Raw genomic sequence first — 23635 nt, forward strand, 5'->3', positions numbered from 1 at the left:
TTAGTTTCCCCCTTCCCCCCCCCCCTCCCCACAGATAAAAAAGCTAGAACTCCTTAAAAACAAAACACTAAACTAACTAACCTCACATTTATCCACATTATACTGCATCTGCCATGCATTTGCCCACTCACCTAACCTATCTAAGTCACCTTGCAGCCTCCTAGCATCCTCCTCACAGCTAACACTGCCCCCCAGCTTTGTGTCAACCGCAAACTTTGAGATGTTGCATTCAATTCCCTCGTCCAAATCATTAATATATATTGTAAATAGCTGGGGTCCCAGCACTGAGCCTTGCGGTACCCCACTAGTCACTGCCTGCCATTCTGAAAAGGACCCATTTACTCCTACTCTTTGCTTCCTGTCTGACAGCCAGTTCTCTATCCACGTCAATACTGAACCCCCAATACCGTGTGCTTTAAGTTTGCATACTAATCTCTTATGTTGGACCTTGTCGAAAGCCTTCTGAAAGTCCAGATATAACACATCCACTGGTTCTCCCTTATCCACTCTACTAGTTACATCCTCGAAAAATTCTATAAGATTCGTCAGACATGATTTACCTTTCATAAATCCATGCTGACTTTGTCCAATGATTTCACCACTTTCCAAATGTGCTGCTATCCCATCTTTAATAACTGGCTCTAGCATTTTCCCCACTACCGATGTTAGACTAACTGGTCTGTAATGCCCCGTTTTCTCTCACCTTAAACTTAAACTGCACTGCTCTATTTTTAACAGTTAAGAGAGTCAGGAGTGTTTAATTGTCACATGCACCAAAACAGAACAATGAAATTCTCAGTTGCAATATATAGTATCCACAGTTAATCTAATAAACAAACCTAAACAAACATTATTTTGTAAAACAAAAGTAAAGTTCAAAGCTCCCAGTGCAACTAAGACAGTTTGATATTTGAAGTTTAATTGGGCAGTGTGCCAATGGATCTCACACTCACTTCCAAAAAAAACCAAATGTGACCATTATGTTCCTTCCTTTCACCCTTCCAAGAAATGTTTCTTACATTAATGAAATTAGTTAATCCAAGTATACTCCTCACTATTTGAATTTGATGGCAATCAACCCTTTCGCATTAACAGACAGATGTATACCAAATCAACAGTTACTTTATGATTTTGTCTTGCACTCAAGGGATGCTACCAACATTATATATCAAGAGACTACTGCAAAATGGTATTGTTGTAAAATAGCAGCAGAGAATTTCCCAGTGGAACAGACAATACAATTTGGTAGTTTGTCTGTGCTCATCAGGAACAATTTGTCTGGAGATCTAATCAATGGGGAAACTACAATTTGTTCTTATAATTGGGAACAAAATCAGTTGCTGATAGTTAGCAAATACAGTCATGACAGGTTTTATAATATCATGTTAGGGATGGATGAATTAAATAATCCATACTGTGTCATTTTCTTTTCATTGGAGTACAAAATACAAAGCAGTAAAAGTCTTTCTATTGGAGCAAATGCTTCCTGTCGTGAAATTCAATTTTAGCTCTGTACAGTCCTAACAGAATCTGATGCATTTCTTTCATTTTATGTGCATTATTAGTATGACAGAAACCTTTTTAAAAGCATGGCCTTCAAAAGAACCCAATGTTTTTAAAAACATATAACTGCCTGGAGGCAACACAAAGAGATCTACAGCAGGTTTTCACATGTCACTTCCACTTATAGGACTAAAATAAATTTTGGTTGAAAGGGAAAACAAACACAAAGAAACCTCTCAGTGGAGCAGACAAAATATACAAATATTATAAATACTAAGAATCAAATACTAAGTAATGATGTTAGTTGGCTACATACTATTGCAATTGATATGAGCCAAGTATTCTTTGGTCATATGTATGGTTTAATAAATTGGTTGAATGTGTTAATAAGTCCAATCTCGCAGGAAGGGCCATCCAAATTGGTGTGATTTGGGCAAATACGCAATTTTCCTCGAAGAGTACAAATGAAAACTGGACTGAACAACGAATCGCAGCGTTTACTTGGATGTCTCATTGTTGTCAGCCATGCTCCTTGAACAAATAGATTGGCAAATCTGTCGGACATTCGATGAGTTGTGCTCAGTTTGGCTCATTGCCCTAATTTGTCATCTCTTTCACTCCTCCCATGTCACATGAATCCAATCCTAGGAAGACTCCCAGACCTAGAACAATCCAGGATGTTGTGGCAAGGCCTCGCTGCTGAGTGCCCAAGAAGAGCAAGGTGACGTGCCTCAATGACTATCGACCAGTGGCACTAATGTCTGTGGTGATGAAATGCTTTGAGAGGTTGATTATGGCGCATATCAACTCCTACCTGGGCAAGAACCTTGACCCACTGCAGTTTGATTACCACCATAACAGATTAACGGTGGATGCTATCTCATTGGTTACCAAGCTCTCAGATCTGGGTCTCTGCGCATCCCTCTGCAATTGGATCCTCGACTTCCTCACCCACAGACCACAGTCTGTCTGAATTGGTGGAAATGGGTCATCCTCGGCAACGATCTTCCCATTGAAAATATTTCAAAACTATGCGCGCTTTATACCCGGGTGGTTATGTGGTGCGGCGCGCTAATGGCGCGCCGACGGCGTACAGGCGGCGCTTGGTTACAGACGTTGATGCACAGTGCCGCATAATAAATTAGCATAGGCAATGTTCGTGCATCACCGTGCAAAACCATGCGTCACCACGTGCTACATAGGCCGTTAGTACGTCAGCGTACGCCATCTGTACGTCAGCGTTCACAAGGGACACGCCACGCAGTTGGCGCACGAGGATTTTGCTAATCCCAAAATCCTGGGTCACCGCGCGTTACCACGCTTCACTGCATACGCCACCACACACACGTCACGACGCACCAACCAATTTTTAGAATGTCACGCAAATGATGCCCAAGTGGGACAGGCCCTTTACAAATATGTTTACACAATAAACTGCAGATGCTGGAACCATTACAAAGCACACAGTGCTAGAATGACTCAGGTGGTCAGGCAGCATTTGCGGAGGGAATGGATAGAAATTCCCATTTCGGATCGGGTCCCTTTTTCAGACTTTTGAACATTTAACATACATTTGGACAGATACATGGATCGGATGGGTTTGGAAGGATTTGGGCCAAATGCAAGCAAGTAGGACTAGTTCAATATATGCCAACTTAGTCACCATGGACACCATGGGCTGAAAGGGTCTGTTTCTGTCCTGTACAGCTATTTGACTCTATGATTCTAATGGTCTTTCTGGTGGAAGCTAGTAGAGATGAATTCCCCAGTTAGGTGCTGGCCACCTCTACTGGACTCTACTTGGAGTGAGGTGCAGTGACAGATGGAGCAGCATCTGCCACTCAGCTCATCCCAGGCTTACGGAAGGGGAGCGGAAGTCTGGGTTGAATGCTAGCAGCCGGCAGCAAGATTCAGTCTACTGCCACAGACATTTCACTTCACCACTTCACTTTTTGCCACCATTCCTTCGAGCTGTCACTCAGATTTCCCAAATAGTTTAGATTATTCCTTGAATAAATTTCCTGTTTCAGGTTTGAAAGTAAGTGCTTTGGGGCTGCGTTCTGCTGTGGGAAAGTTAGAAAGTTATTGAGAAAGCCCAAGGGTATATTGCAGAGTACTGAAATGGCAACACAGTGATGCCGCTTGTGTAGCTGTTGCCACCATTAATCCTGACTTCAGTGCTGTCTGTGTGACATTTGTATGTTCTCCCTCTGATCACGTGAGTTAACTCTTGGGGCTCCAGTTCCTTTCATCATCCAGAAAGGGCGCAGGTAGTTAATTCATTGCCTGTTGTAAGAGTGGTAGAATCTGGGGGTGACAGCGGTGTGGGGGGGGTGGGGGTTGTAGAGAGATGCAACATGGAACCAGGCCCTTTGGCTCATCGTGTCTGCACTGACCATTTACATTCATCCAACATTGGTTGTATTTTTTTAATTCTCCCCTCATTCTGTCCAACATGCCAGAAAATCACTTGCCTGCATATTGATGAGAATGTGAGCAGAATAACTATTGGGGTGAATGTAGGATTAGCGTAAATGGGTGGTTGATAGTCCAAATTGGTTTGATGGCCGAAGGGACTATTTCTGTGCCATTTGTCTCCGTGATCCATTGAATCTAGTTTTGGATGATAGGGTATATAGTGATCTTGGTTTTCTCACAAATACCTAAGACTTCAGAATGGTATTTCACAAATAAATCTCAGGTGTTACAATTTGCATTTGGTTTGGCTGGTTCAGCCAGGCTCTGATGTGCACAACAAAGGCTCAATAGCCATGTGGCAGATAGCACCCACAGCAAAGTTTAAACAGAGACATTTAACTTCAGCATCTGACTTTGACAAGCTTGCTGAACTTCCAACTGCATTTAACCAGTTAACCTTATGGGAGACGCAACTCCAAATGTAATTTGAGACAAGATCACATAACTAACCATTGTACACACTAATGATTAGTGCATGGAAGCTGCACTCTATTCCCAACTGCCAAAAAAATAAAGTACCCAAAGGGACTATGTGAAGGTTATCTTAGATCTGGTCGAGCTCCAATTGTGAGTGGAATTCAATGTAATATTAATTTTCTTCAAAATATTGGCAGTCATTCGATCGCATACACTGACTACATCAGAACAAAATATTAACAAATCCTTGCCTATTCATGTCACCATTTGTTGAAGGCAACAACAATTCAGCAGAGTTCAGGGATGTTTGCAATGGGAAATGGAAATATCCAAAATGGAACCATATGGTCATTTTATTATTTGGCAGATCACTTACATTATTTTTAAACTTTTCTTACAAAGTAAATTTTCTCTAGAGGATGAATGAGTAATTTTATAGGGTATTCTGTTCAAAGTCCAAAGCTGTTTCAGCATTCCATGTGGAATTAAAATAAATGAAGTGAAATCAACACCAAAGTCCACAATATCACGAGCTTAGCATGGAGTTAGTGCAGTTCATGCACACCAAGTAAATAATTTGCAGTACTTTTGTGTACTCAAAAAGGTTGAAACTGTGTTCTAATGATCACCAGAAGTTTACTCAGACCCACCAACAACCCTCACATTCTCACTCAGTCTGAGACCCATTGTCAGTTGGTGGTTTGGAGAATTGTTGGTGGATCTTTGAAGAGGAGGGTATCAACGCATATTCAGGAACTTTAGCTCTCAGAAGTTTGTCAGATGACCAGCAACTGACCCTACTCGTTGCAAGAGGATGGGCGGAAAGTAGTTGATGGAGGGAACTATTGAGATTAATGTATATCAGTTAGTAGTTCATGTACATTAGCTACTCTTGTAACTGTTAATTTAAGGTTGGTTGAGTCACCACTGCATTAATAAACAGTGTTACGTAATGATCCATTGACATCACTACGACTTGGCTCTTCTTGGCTTCACTGTGAATTATTACACAACTTCCATAGACTAGGGGCACAAGGAAAGAAGTCCATTTGTTGGAAATTCAACTCAAATAAATCTGAAGCATGTCACACATAAGTGGTTAATCATTATGTGTAAAATTATACATACATAAGGGGGGAAAGGGTAACTAGAGAGAGTGTGGGACCTCTCAGGAATCAAAGCGGTCACCTCTGTGAGAAGCCACAGGAGATGGGCAAGGTCCTAAATGAATATTTCTCCTCTGTATTTACCGAGGAGAAAGACAGTCGGACAGAGGACATTTGAGCAGTCACTTGAGAACAGTCAGGGTTACCATCGAAGAAGTATTGAAGGTATGTCCTTTTTGAAGGTAAACAAATCTCCAGGGCCTGATCAGATATATCCAAGGACATGGCAAGAAACTAAAGAGGAAATTGCGGGGAGCCCTGGTTGAAATTTACGAGTCGCCCTTCAATACAGGGGAGGTGCCGGAAGACTGGAGGGTGGCAAATGTTGTGCCTCTTTTTAAGAAGGGCTGCAGGGAAAATGCTGGGGACTACAGGCTGGTGAGTTTAACATCTGCAGTTGGTAAATTACTGGAGATTATTCCGATGGATAGGATATACAGTCATTTGGATGAGCAAGGGCTGATTAGGGACAGTCAGCATGGCTTTGTACATGGGAGGTCGTGTCTCACAAATCTGATTTTGAAGACGTGACCAAAAAGGTTGATGAGGGCAGAGATGTAGGTGTTGTGTACATGGGTTCAGTAAGGCATTCGACAAGGTTCCACATGGTAGACTGCTCTGGAAGGTTAGATCGCATGGGATCCAAGGAGAGATAGTCAAATGGTTAGCAAATTGGCTCCATGGAAGGTAGCAGTGGGTGGTGGTGGAAGGTTGCTTCTCAGACTGGAGGCCTGTGACTAGTGGTGTGCCTCACGGTTCGGTGTTGGGCCCGTTACTGTTTGTCATCTACATCAATGATTTGGATGGGAACTTACAAGATTAGCAAGTTTGCTGATGATGCAAAAGTTAGTGGTTTTGCAGATAGTGAAGATGGTTGTGAACGATTGCAGCAGGATCTGGATCGATAGGCTAGGTGGGCGGAGGAATGGTTGATGGAATTTAATACAGAGAAGTGTGAGGTGTAGCATTTTAGTTTGTCGGACAGGGGCAGGACCTACACACTAAATGGTAGGCCTCTGGGTAGTGTTGTAGAGCAGAGGGATCTAGGAGTACAGGTGCATGGTTCCTTGAAGGTCGAGTCACAGGTAGATAAGGGGGTCAAAAAGACTTTTGGCACTTTGGCCTTCATCAGTCAGAGTATTGAGTGTAGAAGTTGAAAGGTCATGTTGAAAGGTCATGTTGCAGTTGTATAAGACGTTGGTGAGCGCATTAAGAATATCATGTTCAGTTCTGGTCACCATGTTATAGGAAAGGTTTTGTCGAGCTGGAAAGGGTTCAGAAAAAATTCACGAGGTTATTGCCAGGACTAGAGGGTGTGAGCTATGGGGAGAGGTTGAGTAGGTTGGGTCCCTATTCCATGGAGCGCAGGAGGATGAGGGGAGGTCTTATAGAGGTAACAAAATCATGAGAGGAATAGATCAGGTAGATGCACAGAGCTTTTTGCTCAGAGTAGGGGATCGAGGACCAGAGGGCATAGGTTCAAGGTGAAAGGGAAAAGATTTAATAGGAATCCGAGGGGTAACTTATTCACACAAGGGGTGATGGGTGCATGGAACAAGCTGCCAGAGGAGGTAGTTGAGGCTGGGACTATCCCATCGTTTAAGAAACAGTTAGACAGGTACATGGATAGGACAGGTTTGAAGGGATATGGACCAAGCGCAGGCAAGTGGGACTCGGGTAGCTGGGACATTGTTGGCTGGTGTGGACGAGTTGGGCCGAAGGGCCTTTTTTTTCTCTCAATTCTATCACTTTCAAGTGTGCATGTTAGCTCAATGGATCAGCGTTCGCATTGCGCCAATGTCTGAAATGAATGAAATGAAGTTTGGCTTAAAAGAAAACTGAAACACATTTCTGATGAAAGACCATTACCTCAAAGTACAACTCTTTGATTCACTGATCCCTTTACATGCAAACCATCCCCTGCCCAGGTGTTTTCCCCTGGAGGTTGGCACAAAAAGCTGGAGTAACTCAGCGGGATAGGCAGCATCTCTGGAGAGAAGGAATGGGTGACGTTTCGGGTTGAGACCCTTCTTCAGACTGGTTTCCCCTGTAACTGCACGTTCTTTTATTTTTAAACCAGCACCAGAAAATGTCGAAGTTCCTCGTATCGACATCAAAATGAAGTTTTAATTCTGTTTCCTTTACTGCAGATGCTGTCTGATCTACTGAATCTTCCTCCAATTTTCTGCTTTAGTTTCAGATTTCCAACATCTGCAGTATTTGATTTTCATTTATAAATTGGAAAGGCAAGGCAATGTGTGCTGATGTTACCAGAAACACACATTTAGTATTCCTGCAGATGAATGTTTTACTACCTACATTAAGATGACCTATTTTCAGCAATGTCTCTACATTATGTTTGCAACCGTGATTAAAGCCCACTCTTTTAATTAATGGAATTTTACTGTTGATAAAGAACAATAATGAATGATGTGCCCTCATTAAGCTGTGAGCTATGGATTCAATATTTTGGTTCACTATTTTAGCTGGTTGGGTGACATGTTTTCTGATGATAAGGGATGTATAGTGCTATTCACTGAATATTTCATTTTAAATCAGCCCATGAAACAACACCAATGATGCTGGAGGTGTTTGTCATGAGTGAGTAAAATTAATTTGAATACATTAATTACACTGCTTATAAATTCATGCTGTAAATAGTAATATTTCTGATTACTTCTTAATTGAAAAAAAAGCAGAGTTTCTTTCAGTGCATTGTAAGGATAATTTTAATTTGTTCTCAGTGCCTTTTCTGTTTGGAGGCAGTGAGATGAAACTAAGGGTTTTGATCAATAATTGTTTTTGTAACAAAGCCATGAGTAAATGGCAAATTTATACTACTTTATGGGCAAATGAATATTTCTCCTGCATAAAAGTCACCTTTGCATTGACTTTTAATTTCAACTTTCATGCTTTGTGCCAATTCAGCAATCCACAGCTTTGCCAGATAAACTACATTCAATCACTTAAGCAGAAATCTGTTTCCAGTGGAGACATCTGTCCATCCAGAAAATGCATAATGAAACTGTAGGAAATGTAATGTCTGCTTTCTTTCCAGTCTATATTGCTTGAAAAGTAGCTGCAACTAAAACCTGTGTGCAACCCAATCATAATGCAGTAAACCCTCGCAATAATGGACCAGGGGAAGGACAGTGTCCGTGATTGCCGATTCTCCGCGATAACCAAATGAAGGTTGTAAAGCTTAACCTATGGCGGGGAGGAAAGAAACGTGGCATTGACAGAATTTAAACAAGCGGAAATTCACAAGCCCGGGAGCCGCAGAGCGCCGGGCCCCACACGTGGTGTGTCCGATACTCATGACGCCTACATGCTGTTCATTCTCTCCACTCCCATAACCGGAAATACGTCATGTGGCACAATCTAAATGGGTAACTGGCAGATGTGGGGAGCAGCGCAACAGGAGCCTTGGTCCGCAATAAACAAAATCCGTTATATAGAGGTCCGTTATTGCGATGGTTTACGGTAGCTTTCATTTTATTTGTATTTGACTCCAACTATCCAGATCATTGCTATAATGTGATAGTTGCGTTCTGAACAAACCTCACACTCTAATCGCATTATTGCTAACTCACATTGCTAATGCTGCGTTAACACAATTAAAGTAAATTAAGCCATTTATCTCCCCAATTCACTCCAGTTCTGCAGAAGCAGGCAAAGGCTATCAATGAACATGACTAAAAATATGTCTCATCCTCCACTGATTATAGTGAGTTGAAAGTTAGAAATAGAAATGCAGAGAAGAGTTGGGTTCAAATGCTGTTAGCAGGAAGTATGGAAGGTTGCCATGCAACCTCTACAAAAAAGGCCAGAGCAGACTCTTTTTCCTCAGAAGGCTCAAATCCTTCAATGTGTGTAATGATATGCTGCACATGTTTTACAACACTGTGGTTGCAAGTGTTATTTTCTACGCTGTTGTCTGCAGGGGCAACAGCATTAGTGCAAAAAACAACAAGAAGCTGGTTAAACAAGCTAGCTCAGTGCTGGAGGGGAGAGTAGACTCTGGGATGGATGTGCTTGAGAGGCGTATGAGGCACAAGGTGCAGGTCATCCTGAAAAACCCCGGGCATCCCCTCCATTTAATTCTGGAGAGTCAAAAGAGCACTCGGAACAACAACCGGCTCCTCTCCCTGCCCTGTAGAACGGAACGGTTCAGGAGATCCTTCACCCCTGCAGCCATTAGATTTTATAATTCGGACCGCTAGGCTGTAGGGGGATGCATTTTGCAATTTTTAATTTTTAATTGTTAATTATTGGTCTTTTTAAGTATCTATTGCTCTCAGGTAGTGTCCACATTTTATTCTATGTATTTTCTGTCTGCGTTCATTTTGAATCTGTGGGTTTATTGGTTGGGGGCTTCTGGACATCTGAATTTCCCTGAGGGGATCAATAAAGTATTTATTATTATTATTATTCAATTGTTTTAATTTTCTTCCTCACATTGCTGAGAGGCAGCAAGGGTTAACTTTCTCCAAACACATAGATAAAGAGAGGAAAGATTAGTTCATTGAAGAGCAATTATAGCTACGTTCTGACGGTCTGAAAGCTGAGGACAAGATTATGCAATGTATCATTCTCATGTTTGTTTGGATTTACAATTCTCGTTGAATATACTCCTGTAGGTTTTATTACAGGACGACTAGATTCTGTTTCCACGCTGATCGTCTTGTACGACTACACTTAACACATACCATTTTCCCCAAACAATTGGAAAAAGCAAAGTTTCTTTACCTTACAAGACAATTCTTTATTCATGCAGATATATTTTTACATCTCTTGTATTTTCTATTACTATTGATAAAAAATGGCCCAAGAAAATGAAAAAATATACATTTGATCCCATGATCCACTGTATAATCATTAAAAAAAATGTTTTAATGGATTTACTTTTACAGTATTTTGTTGGGAGTGATTGTGAGATATGTGAGGGTAGAATCCGAGATGAGTTGATGGATTGCAAAGACAATAAGATAATAGACAATAGACAATAGACAATAGGTGCAGGAGTAGGCCATTCGGCCCTTCGAGCCAGCACCGCCATTCAATGTGATCATGGCTGATCATCCCCAATCAGCACACCTGTTCCTGCCTTCTCCCCATATCCCCAGACTCTGCTATTTTTAAGAGCCCTATCTAGCGCTCTATTGAAAGCATCCAGAGAACCTGCCCCCACCCCCCTCTGAGGCAGAGAATTCCACAGACTCACCACTCTCTGTGAGAAAAAGTGTTTCCTCGTCACCGTTCTAAATGGCTTACTCCTTATTCTTAAACGGTGGCCCTTGGTTCTGGACTCCCCCAACATCGGGAACATGTTTCCTGCCTCTAGTGTGTCCAAACCTTTAACAATCTTATATGTTTCAATGAGATACCCTCTCATCCTTCTAAACTCCAGAGTATACAAGCCCAGCTGCTCCATTCTCTCAGCATATGACTGTCCCACCATCCTGGGAATTAATACGCTGCACTCCCTCAATAGCAAGAATGTCCTTCCTCAAATTAGGGGACCAAAACTGCACACAATACTCCAGGTGTGGTCTCACTAGGGCTCTGTACAACTGCAGAATTACCTCTTAGCTCTTATATTTGATTCCTCTTGTTATAAAGGCCAACATGCCATTCGCTTTCTTCACTGCCTGCTGTACCTGCATGCTTACTTTCATAGACTGATGAACAAGGACCCACAGGTCCCGGTTTAATGCATGGGTTTAAGATGGGTTTAATGCAGGATTAGTGTAAAAGGGTGCTTGATATTCAGTGAAAACTTGGTGGGACTACTAACGGGTTGTATGTTTATCTGATTGGAGATTAATAATTGAGAACATATTTGTGTCAGAACCACAAAAATGGCAAAACCTGCTGCAATAACCATAAAGTTGAATGTTGACACAAGGAACTGCCGATGTTGGTATACCAAAATAGACACAAAGCTGGGTAGTTCAAAGTGGGAAGTCAGTGAGACAGCATTTGCTGTTGACTTGTTTGTGATAGACAATATGAAGCAGATCCAGGACTTTTCTGAGGCAGGAGTTCATTTCGCACCATAACCAACCTCTCAAAACACTTGTTTAAGAAGGAACTGCAGATGCTGCAAAATCGAAGGTAGACAAAAATGCTGGAGAAACTCAGCAGGTGAGGCAGCATCTATGGAGTGAAGGAAATAGGCAACGGTTTGGGTCGAGACCCTTCTTCAGACTGATGTGGGGGTGGGGGGGGGGGTTGTGGGAAGAAGAAATGAAGAGGTAGAGACAGTGGGCTGGGGGAGAGTTGAGAAGGGGAGGAGAAAGCAGGAACTATCTGAAATTAGAGAAGTCAATGTTCATGCCGCTGGGTGTAAACTGTCTAAGCGAAATATGAGGTGCTGCTCCTCCAATTTACAGTGGTCCTCACTCTGACCATGGAGGAGGCCCAGGACAGAAAAGTTGGATTCGGAATGGGAGGGTGAGTTGAAGTGCTGAGTCATCGGGAGATCAGGTAGGTTAATGCGAACCGAGCGGAGGTGTTGGGCGAAGCGTTCGCCAAGCCTAGGCTTGGTCTCACCGATGTAGAACAGCTGACACATAGAGCAGCGGATGCAATAGATGAGGTTGGAGGAGGTGCAGGTGAACCTCTGCCGCACCTGGAAAGACTGTTTGGGTCCTTGAATGGAGTCAAGAGGGGAGGTAAATCAACACGTGTAGCATTTCCTGTTGTTGCAAGGGAGAGTGCCAGGAGAGGGGTGGTTTGGGTGGGAAGGGACGAATTGACCAGGGAGGTACGGAGGGAGCAGTCTCTGCGGAAAGCAGACTGGGGAGGAAATGGGAAGATGTGGCCAGTGGTGGGATCCCGTTGGTGGATACGAAAATGTGGTAGGACTATTTGTTGTATGGGGCGGAAGGTGAGCACAAGGGGGACTCTGCCCTTGTTACGAGTGGGGGGGATGGGGAGTGAGAGCAGAGTTACGGGGTATAGAAGAGAGCCTGATCTACAGTAGAAGAGGGGAACCCCCGTTTCCCGAAGAATGAGGACATCTCCGATGCCCTGGTGTGGAACACCTAATCCTGGGTGCAGATGCGGCGTAGACGGAGGAATTGGGAGGAGGGGATGATGTCCTTACAGGAACCAAGGTGGGAAGAAGTGTAATCTAGATAGCCATGGGAGTCAGTGGGTTATAGTGGATGTCGGCAGTAGTCTATCTCCTGCGATGGAGATAGTGAGGTCTAGAAATGGTTGGTAAATGTCGAAAATGGTCCAGGTGTATTTGAGTGCCGGATGGAAGTTAGTGGTGAAATGTATGAAGTCAGTGAGTTGTGTGTGGGTGCAGGAGTTAGCACCAATGCAGTTGTCGATGTAGCGGAGGTAGAGTTTGGGGATAGGGCCCTGGTATGCCTCGAACAAAGATTGTTTGATGTACCCTACAAAGAGGCAGGCATAGCTTGGGCCCATGCACGTGCCCATAACTACGCCTTGTATTTGAAGGAAATGGGAGGAGTCAAACAAAAAGTTGTTAAGGGTAAGGACCAGCTCCGCTAGGCAGAGTATAGTATCAGTAGACGGGAATTGGTTGGTTCTGCGGTCGAAGAAGAAACGGAGGGCTTTAAGACCCTCCTGGTGGGGGGTGGTGTAGAGTGACTGGACATCCATGGTGAGGAAGAGAGAATGGGCCTAGATTTAATCCTTACTGATGATAGTTATTGAGGCAGGTCACCATGTGCCTCTTGGGCACCAGTATATTAGATGCCATTTTGAAACCGATGGGAATCTCTGAGCACAGAAACAAGACATTAAAGATGTCCTTGAATACTCTAAACACTGGTCGACATAAATGTCCAGTACCAGTCACACCATCTGGCTGGACCTACTTGAAGGATGTTCTGATGTAGGCTTTGGAGACAGAAATCTCAGATTTGTCAGGGGTTCTTTCAAAGTGTGCCTTAAAGAAATTCTGTTCATGCTGAAGAAATTTGTCATTGCAAATTATGTTACCTGCTTTCACCTCGCAGGAGAAGACTTGGAATGATTTAAAAAATATAAAATTGTCCAAGCATTTCTTTATGAGTGCAATGAACTGCCAATGCTGGCTGACAAAAAAAGTGTCAAGTAACTCAAAAGTGCTTAAGTAACTCAGCAGATCAGCCAGCATTTATGGAGGACATGGATAGGCCATGTTCTCCAGACATAGAAACATAGAAACATAGAAAATAGCTGCAGGAGTAGGCCATTCGGCCCTTCGAGTCTGCACCGCCATTCAATATGATCATGGCTGATCATTCAACTCAGTATCCTGTACCTGCCTTCTCTCCATACCCCCTGATACCTTTAGCCACAAGGGCCACATCTAACCCTCATAAATATAGCCAATGAGCTGGCCTCAACTACCTTCTGTGGCAGAGAGTTCCAGAAATTCACCACTCTTTGTGTGAAAAATGTTTTTCTCATCTCGGTCCTAAAAGATTTCCCCCTTATCCTTAAACTGTGACCCCTTGTTCTGGACTTCCCCAACATCGGGAACAATCTTCCTCCATCTAGCCTGTCCAACCCCTTAAGAATTTTGTAAGTTTCTATAAGATCCCCCCTCAATCTTCTAAATTCTAGCGAGTACAAGCCGAGTCTATCCAGTCTTTCTTCATATGACATCCCAGGAATCAGTCTGGTGAACCTTCTCTGTACTCCCTCTATGGCTGACCCATTCACCTGCATTTGGTGAAGTTCACTGTCTAATCGTGCATTCAGAGTTAAGATTATTTTATTGAAGCAATATGATCAGGTTGCTTGAACTACCAAAAAAAAGCAGTGATACCCTTTAGCACGTCTCACCTTTTAAGATGAGCCCCTCTCTCACTGCTCCTCCTCTGTGATCCCTGCTTGAAATCTTCCCATAAACAAAATTGGGTTGGTTGAGAAAGTGCAGTTTTAAAATGTTCAAGTTCAAAACCAAAGGATTCTGAAACCTTACACTTCCATTGTTTAACCTTGGCAAGACTGGGATGGAAAGCCAGGACATTCTCAACAGCCTGACAAGTATTCTAATTGACTGGAAACAGATTAAAAAAATAGCAATCAGGTTCTGCAAGTTATATCAGAAAGCTCTGAAGTAAACACATCTTTCTGGGTTTCCCAACTACCAGCCGGTATTATTGCAGTGCCCCCAGTCACCAGAGAACGAACAACTAATGTCAGTTATTACTGCTCGAATTGTGGACTGGGATTCAACCTTTCTCATTTAATTTTCTTCATCCCCATCCTAGAGTTGCTGACTCAAGCTTGAGCACAATTCCACAGTGGCATCTACCCTCGTGCTCTGTGAAGAGGCTATCCTTCATGTGAGAACCCAGACAGTCGGTGCTGACAGGTTATTTAACCTACTGGGTCTTCACCTGCCATTCACGCATAGATTTTACATCAGGAATCACTGAACAGTGACTCTGAGTGGGAGCCTCGGGTCATTTATCCCAACCTCAGCCAAAGAGTGCCACGACCAATTATAACACCGAGCGCTTCTTCTGGTGCAACGGTTAATCAAAAGCCATAATAAATCACTCACTTGAAACAGCTTAACTTATAACACATTATGACTACCAGAGTAACATAAATTAGTACATAATTTTTACCCTTCCGACACATTGCAGTCATACAGTTCCTTGCAGATATTCATTATTCTAAATGGTTTTGAACAGAGATAGATGAATACTAATTTATGGATACTTCATGTAGTTATTTGTAATTCTTTTCCTGTTGCTAATAAAATAACAGACATATGAACTGTACACAAAGAGTTTACACTTGCTCAATGAACCTAAATGTGGCACATCAGGCATCATAAAGCCCCATTCAAAGGCTCGGATGTTCTGACTGCAATCTGTCAAACCATAGCATAGTTTTATAGAGTTCCATCACACATTACTTTTGTGTTCGTTTAAAAACAAGAAGCAGGAAGATGAAGGGTCTTTAACCTGAAACGTTATGGAATGAGGTTGAGGCAGGTCATAGAGTCATAGAGTGATACAGTGTGGAAACAGGCCATTTGACCCAACTTGCCGACACCGGCCAACATGTCCCAGTTACACGTCCCACCTGCCAGAATTTGGTCCATATCCCTCCGTACCTGTCCTATCCATGTACCTGGCTAACTGCTTCTTAAATGTTGGGATAGTCCCTGCCTCAACTACCCCCTCTGGCAGGTGCAATAAGAAGTTTTAAAAGTCATTTGGACAGCTACATGGATAGGGAAGATTTAGAGGAAAATTTGTTTACCTTCAAATGCAGGTAAACGGTGCTAGTTTAAATGAGCTTCGTCAGCATGGACGAGTTGAGCCAAAAGGCTTGTAGCTGGGCTGAATGACTCTAACACCTCTCTAAGCAACCAAATCATCCTACCAGAGAGCAGTGCTGAACTACTATCTACCTCTTTGGTGACCCTCGGACTTTCCTTGATCGGACTTTGCTGGCTAAAATGACTAAACATTATTCGCTTATAATGTATCTACCCACTGTAAATGGCTCGATTATGATCACGTATTGTGTTTCCGCTGACTGGATAGCACTGCACCTCAGTACACGTGATAATGAACGAAACAGAACTGAATCTTCCTGTGACCTGCTGAGTATTTCCAGCATTTTCTTTTAATTTTCAACAATCAACAATATTTTTTCTGTTGATTTTCATGATCTTTGATATATTGTCAAGCCCAATTGAAAATTGCTGCCATGCCAAACGACCTTTGTTTTTTAAACTCCATACACACATCATTTCAGTTACCTTTTGGACTTGTTTAAAGACAAGAAGCTGGAGGCCAACCCAGCCCCAAATAATGAAGTTGCAGCAAATCACATCCATTTCTGATTCTTAAAATTAAAATGAATCTGTAACTTTACTGAAACTTAAGTAGGACCTTAGTAGGTATTTGTTAGAACAACACACATTATGTTGAAGAAACTCACTGGGGTGAGCTGCATTTGTGGAAGCGTCGGTGTTTTGGGATGGAAATCCGACATCAGTCGTGATCCAGGATTTTGATCCGAAATTTCGGCCATTCCTGTACATCAACAGATGTTGCTCAGCCTACTGAGTTCCTTCAGCAGATTGTGTGTGGCTCCAGATTCTTACATCTACAGTCTCTTATGTCTCTATTAATTGTCTTTTGGATGCTTTAATAAAAATTGAAAATGCTGGAAACAGCAAGCAGATCAGGGAGCATTGGTTGAAAGCTATACAGTCAAAGTATCAGATCTGGGATCTGAACTGGGAAAGAGAAACAAAAAGTTAAGTTTGAGGTTGCAGAAGGTGGGGGAGGGATGGGTAGTACAAAGGGAAATAATCTGAAAGGATGAAGCTAGGTGGCAAATGGTGGCAACTAAGAAGCAGTTCAACAAAAGTCACAAAGTGCTGGAGTAACTCAGCAGGTCAGTCAACATCCCTGGAGAACATAGTTGGTGATGATTTGGGTCGGGACCTTTCTTCAGACTCAAGCAGGTCAAATCAGTTTACACTTCTTTGTCTATGTAATGAGTTGCTAATGGTAAGACTGCCTAGCAGTTTAGACCAAAGATCCTATAGCGAGCAAGATGGTCCACTCGACGAAAAAGACGTAATACGGTCATGGGCAGTTTCATGGGTAATTTAAGGCCCCATTTCCGTAACCGGCTTCCGTCTCCGCACCAAAGATCCCATAGGATAATAGTGCGGAGACGGAAGCCGGTTACGGAAACATCCTCGTAAAAATAAAAGTTATTTGGGAAAAATCTTCTCCTCATTTTCAGAATTTAAATTTATTAACACAAACTGTTCCCCCGCAACGTTGATTACACTGCGAGTCGGGTCGGGTCCGGTTATGGAAATGGATGAAAAAAAGGCCCACGTTCCATTCCGTTGTGTACTACATGTCAGCCATTGCATTTAGCAGGAGTGGTCTATCTTGCTCCGCTATAGGATCTTTGGTTTAGACTATAGTATAGAAAAAAAAATAATGGCAAATTGAACAGGCCAGTTCTGGCACAGACAAAGGCAGAGTGACTTGCGGTTGGTGAATTATCTGCATTCTTTTCAAAGTTCTCATTTACTTTTAAAAACTTTCATTTTGTACCAACTTTTATATGTTATTATGAACATAAATTATGTTCGCCAACGTGAGGTTAAACTTATTAGAGTAGGATGATTAGGCTTGTATGAAATGAGAAGGCCCCAGGAACAAGCCTGACTTTGACATTATGAATGTTTCTGCTCCATCAGAACCCGAGTCTTTCGGATGATGGAAAAAGCAAAATTAGAACACATCTATAATATAGCCACCAAGAAATCAATTAATTCCTTGGTGGCTATATAGCCAACCAAGTAATTCAGAAGAAACCTCTTTACGATTAGTGACTTGTGAGAAGGTGGTTAAGGTAAAGATGGTGGCAAAGAAGGCAAGTGGGGAGAGGTTGGATAAGCAAACAAGATATGTAGTATGTTGACAGAGTTAAGGTATAGAAGCATATGAGTCTTGAGCACATAAAAGCCAACCTGGACTGGAGAAACAACCTTTATCAGTGAAGTTTATTCTCTGTAATTAGTACATGACTCTGTAGAGGCTTTATTAAAAGTAATTTTCAATTATTTAAAACCAGGTTGTTCATAGCCACACTAATTAAAAGATTATTTTTGAGATTAATCATATATTCAAACCGCATCAATAAAATTGTAGCATTACCACTGTAATATTAATGTAAATGAACACAGGTAAATACATTTATTTTCCATAACACTGCCTGATTGCTCTGGATCATGGAACATTTAAAATGTTGTGTCCTATAAGTGAGATGGAATGCAAACCTGTGCAATAAATTTCCTGCACAATTTGAAACACATTTTGCTACAAGAATGATTAAATACCATCCCGTCACATGTCATAAGAATAAAGGGGAGGTCATTTAAGACTGAGGTGAGAAAAAACTTTTTCACCCAGAGAGTTGTGAATTTATGGAATTCCCTGCCACAGAGGGCAGTGGAGACCAAGTCACTGGATGGATTTAAGAGTTGGATAGAGCTCTAGGGGCTAGTGGAGTCAAGGGATATGGGGAGAAGGCAGGCACGGGTTATTGATGGGGCACAATCAGCCATGATCACAATGAATGGCGGTGCTGGCTCAAACGGCCGAATGGCCTCCTCCTGCATCTATTTTCTATGTTTCTATAAAACACTAGGTCAGATTGTATCAGTGGCAAGTGAAGTAAGATCACGTTCCCAGAATAATAACCTGGCAATCTTATCTTGATATCTTTCAGTGATCTCTCACATTTGCTATAGGGTACCCATACATTTGGAAAGATTTGGTCAAGATCATTATTGACTGTTCCTCAAAGAAGTTCAATCCGAGCAAAGGGTTGATGCATGCTACCTATCATCCCAACTCTGTAATACATGCAGCTGGATGTTTAATCCTTTACACATGAGGAAGAGGAGAGAGGGGAGTGATGTGCAGCAGCAAATAAACATGTCAGTGTCTACAGGAATTTTCAGTGCTGGAATCTGATGTTGTGATCAAAGAGCCATGAATGCAGAAGTACAGAGACATGATTCATGTGTAAAAACTGAAGGACTGGACAAGTCTGGGCCAACTACAAATGGATTTCTGCTGCAAATGCAAAGCTTTTTTCTTCTAATGCCAAGTGGCCAACTAGTTAAATTGTCAGCATTACCTTTAAACACATGCTACTCAATCCTGAACAGTGGCCAAGTGTTGAATGCCATGTTAAAGACATTGATCGATGACCTCTTGGACTTGCACCGCTCAACTGCTTTTCAATAAAATTATCTCCTGCATACGGCAAGCAGAGAAATTCAGGGAACCCCTATGAACAGTAATGACAGAATCATCAGGAGGTATCACCAAAAGGGTACAAGGGATTGCAGGTGAAACCTAGAACAGTACAACATTGTGGCATTCAGCCCACAATGATTGTACCCAACATGAAGCAAAATTACATAACCCTCCACTCCCTGTATATCCATGTGCCTATCTAAAAGCCTCTTAAATGCTACTATCGTACCTTACTCCACCACCAGCCCTGGCAGTGCGTTCCATGTACCCACCACTTGCCCTGCATATCTGCTTTAAACTTTTCCCTCCCACCATAAAGCTGTGGCCTCTCGTCCTTGACATTTCCACTCTTGTAAACCTCTTCTGTAGCCTCTCCAAAGCCTCCATATCCTTCATCAAATGAGCCAACCAGAACTGGACCACACTCCAAATTCAGCCGAACCAACGTTTTCTGAAGTTGGAACACGATTTCCAGACTCTTATACTTAATGTGTCGGAAGAAACTGCAGATGCTGGTTTAATCCGAAGATAGACGCAAAATGCTAGATTAACTCAGGTAGCATCTCTGGCGAGAAGGAATGTGTGACGTTTCGGGTTGAGATCCTTCTTCAGACTGAAAGTCATGGGAAAGGGAAAAGGGAGATATAGACGATGATGTAGAGAGATATAGAACAATGAATGAAAGATATGCAAAAAAGTAATGATGAGAAAGGAAACAGGCCATTGTTAGCCGTTTGTTAGGTGAAAACAAGAAACTGGTGCAACTTGGGTGAGAGAGGGATGGGAAGCAGGGGAAATGCAGGGGCTACTTGAAGTTGGAGAAATCAATATTCAAAGCACTGGACTGTAACCAGCCCAAGCAAAATATGTGATGCTGTTCCTCCAATTTGCATATAGCCTCACTGACAATGAGGAGGCCTAAGACAGAAAGGTTGGTGTGAATGGGAAGGGGAATTAAAGTGTTTAGCAACCGGGAGATCAGGTAGACCCAGGCAGACTGAGCAAAGGTGTTTAGTGAAACGATCGCCTAGTCTCCGTTTGGTCCGGCCGTGGTATAGTCCACATCTTGAACAATGGATACAGTAGATGAGGTTGGGGGGGGTGCAAGTGAACCTCCGCATAACCTGAAAGGATTAATGGGGTCCCTGGACAGACTCGAGGGAGGAGGTATAGGGCCAAGTGATGCATCTCCTTTAGTTGCAGGGGAAGGGAGTGGTTTTGGTGGGAAGGGATGAATTAACCAGGGAGTTGCGGAGGGAATGGTTTCTGTGGAAGGCGGAAAGGGGTGCCGATGGGAAGATGTGACTAGTGGTGGGATCCTGTTCGAGGTGGCAAAAATGTCAGAGGATTATGTGTTGTATGCGACAGCTGATGGGGCTAATGCCTGATGCTTGATGTTCTGTCCGATGTAAAAAGCATAACACACAGCTTTATCAATCTATCTACTTGAATTGCAGCTTGTGTGGTAACTTTCAGGAAGCACGTGGACCACAAGATCCCTCTGTACATCAATGCGTTTAAGGGTCTTGCCAATAACTGTAAACTTCTCTCTAACATTCAATCTCCATATGGTAACATTTTGGGCTAGCTCGGATTAATCTGCATCTGCAATAACTCCACCCATTTCTGCATCCACCACCAAATTTGATGTTGTTTGCAAACATATTAACCAACCTCCAAAAATACAAAAATACTGGAGAAACTCAGCGGGTGAGGCAGCATCTATGGAGCGAAGGAATAGGTGACGTTTCGGGTCGAGACCCTTATTCAGACTGGTGTGGACGTGTGGGGGTGGGGGGGCAGTAAGTAATTGATATATATTTTGCTATATATACAGACACACACTATATGTGTGTGTGTGGATATGTATATAGGTATATGTGTGCATGCGTATGTGTGTAAGTGTGTGTTTGTATATATGTGTCAAAACAACAAGGGCCCCAACACACAAAATTGGTCACAGATCTCTGGCTGAAACACCCAATCACCACTGAATTGAAATGACCAAGTCACACTTGCTTACCATGCACCTGAACGCTGGAATCGGTAGTAAAAAACAAAATGCTGGAAGAACTATATGGACATGGCATTATGATTTTTTTTCCTACTTGAAGTACATAAATACAATTTCTTTTCAGTGCTGTCCATACTGGCAAATGGCCTTTATCATAGTTAGATTTGAAAAGGAAGAATTGAATTGTCAGTGCTAATAAGTATGTTTTATGTGGAAGAATTGTTGGGCTCTTTCTAAGACTACTTTGTGCCAGATGTACTTTAATGTGATTATTATGTCGTATCATGTGGAATGTAAGTGAAATTGCAATAATTGGGGTTCCTGTATAACAATTGACTCAGTCAGTGGGAGATTGCCACTAATGTTCCTCCTACAACCTCAGAATCTAAAGTGCTTTTGTGTCTTGAACCTCCATCAGATCCAATCCAAAGCTGTGCAGCGAGCAACAGACCAAGATCCCTTTGGGGACCCTGGCTGGTAGCTCTGAAGTGCATCTGAGACCTTCCCAGGTACCTGAAGAGCATGCTGATTTTACTTCGGAGTCACGTGAGTGACTACATGAAGAAGCCCGCCAGGATGCATGCGTGTCATATCGCTACACGCATTGCGAAACGTCAGACGCGGTGGAACGACGTTCCCCCGCAGCGGCAGTTTAAAAGCCGCAACTTGCAGGTAAGAGTTTACTCTGCGGTCTTTTTTGTTTCCATTTCCAACTACAGGTGGGAACATGGACAAAACAAAGAAGACAAGGTCTGCGACAAAGCTGGTGAGGGAGGACCGCGGAGCAGCGGGCAGCCAGCAGCAGCCAGCGGCACTTGGATCACCGATAGTGGGATCAGCTGTGCCCGATGTCGCCTCCGCGCCGGCCAGATCCACGCGGCTGGGAGGTAAGGCTAGACAAAAAACAAACAAGGTCGTGGACTCAGAGGAGTCCGACTTTGAACAACCGCGGGCGGCCAGCGACCGTGAGCGCTGGAGCCGGATGGAGCGGTGTGTGGAGCATTTGCTCCAACATGACAGACTCCGGGAGATGGAGTCGGGTCACAGTGGGCCCTATGATAAACCCACAGCAGTACCTCTTGAAGGGCTGCACAGTGCTTCTACCTCATCAGAGGGGAGCACTGCAGGTCAGTTCTGGGCTGACCTGGAAGAGGGGTCCGCAGAAGGAAAGACAAGTGTGCAAGGGGTGCAGGAACGAAAGAACCTACTGGAAATGGTGTCCAATTTCATACAGCCAGACCAGACTGGTCAAAATCTGGAGCCAAAGCTAGCTGCCAGTATAGACTATATGTCTCTAAACCAGTTACAAGAACAGGCTGTACTGGACAACACATCAAGACACCTGGCAACTGCATATCCCTGAATGTTCCAATAGTAGACACCTGTATATGGAAACACATTGGAATAGGAGTCAGAAGTATGCACGTCAAATTACAAAAAGTATTGAAACTCCTAACAGCAGGGATAACAGCATTTGCCCGCACAGTGGATGACAAGGACATGTCCCAGGACCAACAAGATGCACTGGCACTACTCTGCAACACTCAACATGAGATAAACAACATCAGGAAGAGTGCCATTCAACCCACACTAAACCCAAAATTTGCGCGACTGTGCAAACCTGGGACCATAAAACCACCAATACTATTATTTGGAGGCAACCTATCGAAGCAAGTCAAGGAGCTCGATGAGGAAGCAAAAACCCTGGGACTAATAAAAGGGACTCCATCAAAAACCCACTACAGCCAAAGACAGCACCCCTACGCACCCACCAGCAGAACAAGAATGACTGGTGAAAGCTCGAAGGCCCGGTACTCAAAACATGAGTCTTTTTTAGGCCATGGCCCAGGCCGGCCTTCTTGGAAGATGCACGGACCTCCAATGCCAACCAAACCACAAATCCAGACACCAGCGCAACAACAGCAGCGAAGAACCTACAAAAATAAGTAAACCTGCCACTGGTAACTATGGAGGTAGGTGGGTCTGGTTCCCTACAAAATACAGGGAGCATGGAGGTTGGTGGGAGATTACACTCTTTTCTGAATGCATGGAGCATGTTAACAACCGATACTTACATCTTAAGCAGTATCCAGGGATATACAATAGAGTTTATACGTAAGTACAGCCCTCCAGTTCAACATATACCGAACCGAATGTTCGTGCTTTCTGATAAACAAAAATCAGAAGCGCAAGCTGAACTGGAGCGGCTTTACGTAAAAGGTGTAATTGAGCAAACTCAACACGAGCCATTAGAATTCGTGTCC

General features: G+C 43.0%; 1 long non-coding RNA gene across 1 annotated transcript; it reads right to left on the minus strand.

Moving 5' to 3' along the window:
• Positions 1–483: 483 nt before the first annotated feature.
• Positions 484–20396, minus strand: LOC116971126. Its single transcript, XR_004411411.1, has 3 exons — positions 20203–20396; positions 676–679; positions 484–494 (listed from the first exon to the last, which is right to left on the minus strand). It is a non-coding gene; the product is annotated as an uncharacterized LOC116971126 (long non-coding RNA).
• Between the last annotated feature and the right edge of the window lie 3239 nt (positions 20397–23635).

The sequence above is a fragment of the Amblyraja radiata genome, chromosome 3 (genome assembly GCF_010909765.2).
Source record: "Amblyraja radiata isolate CabotCenter1 chromosome 3, sAmbRad1.1.pri, whole genome shotgun sequence".
NCBI lineage: Eukaryota > Metazoa > Chordata > Chondrichthyes > Rajiformes > Rajidae > Amblyraja > Amblyraja radiata.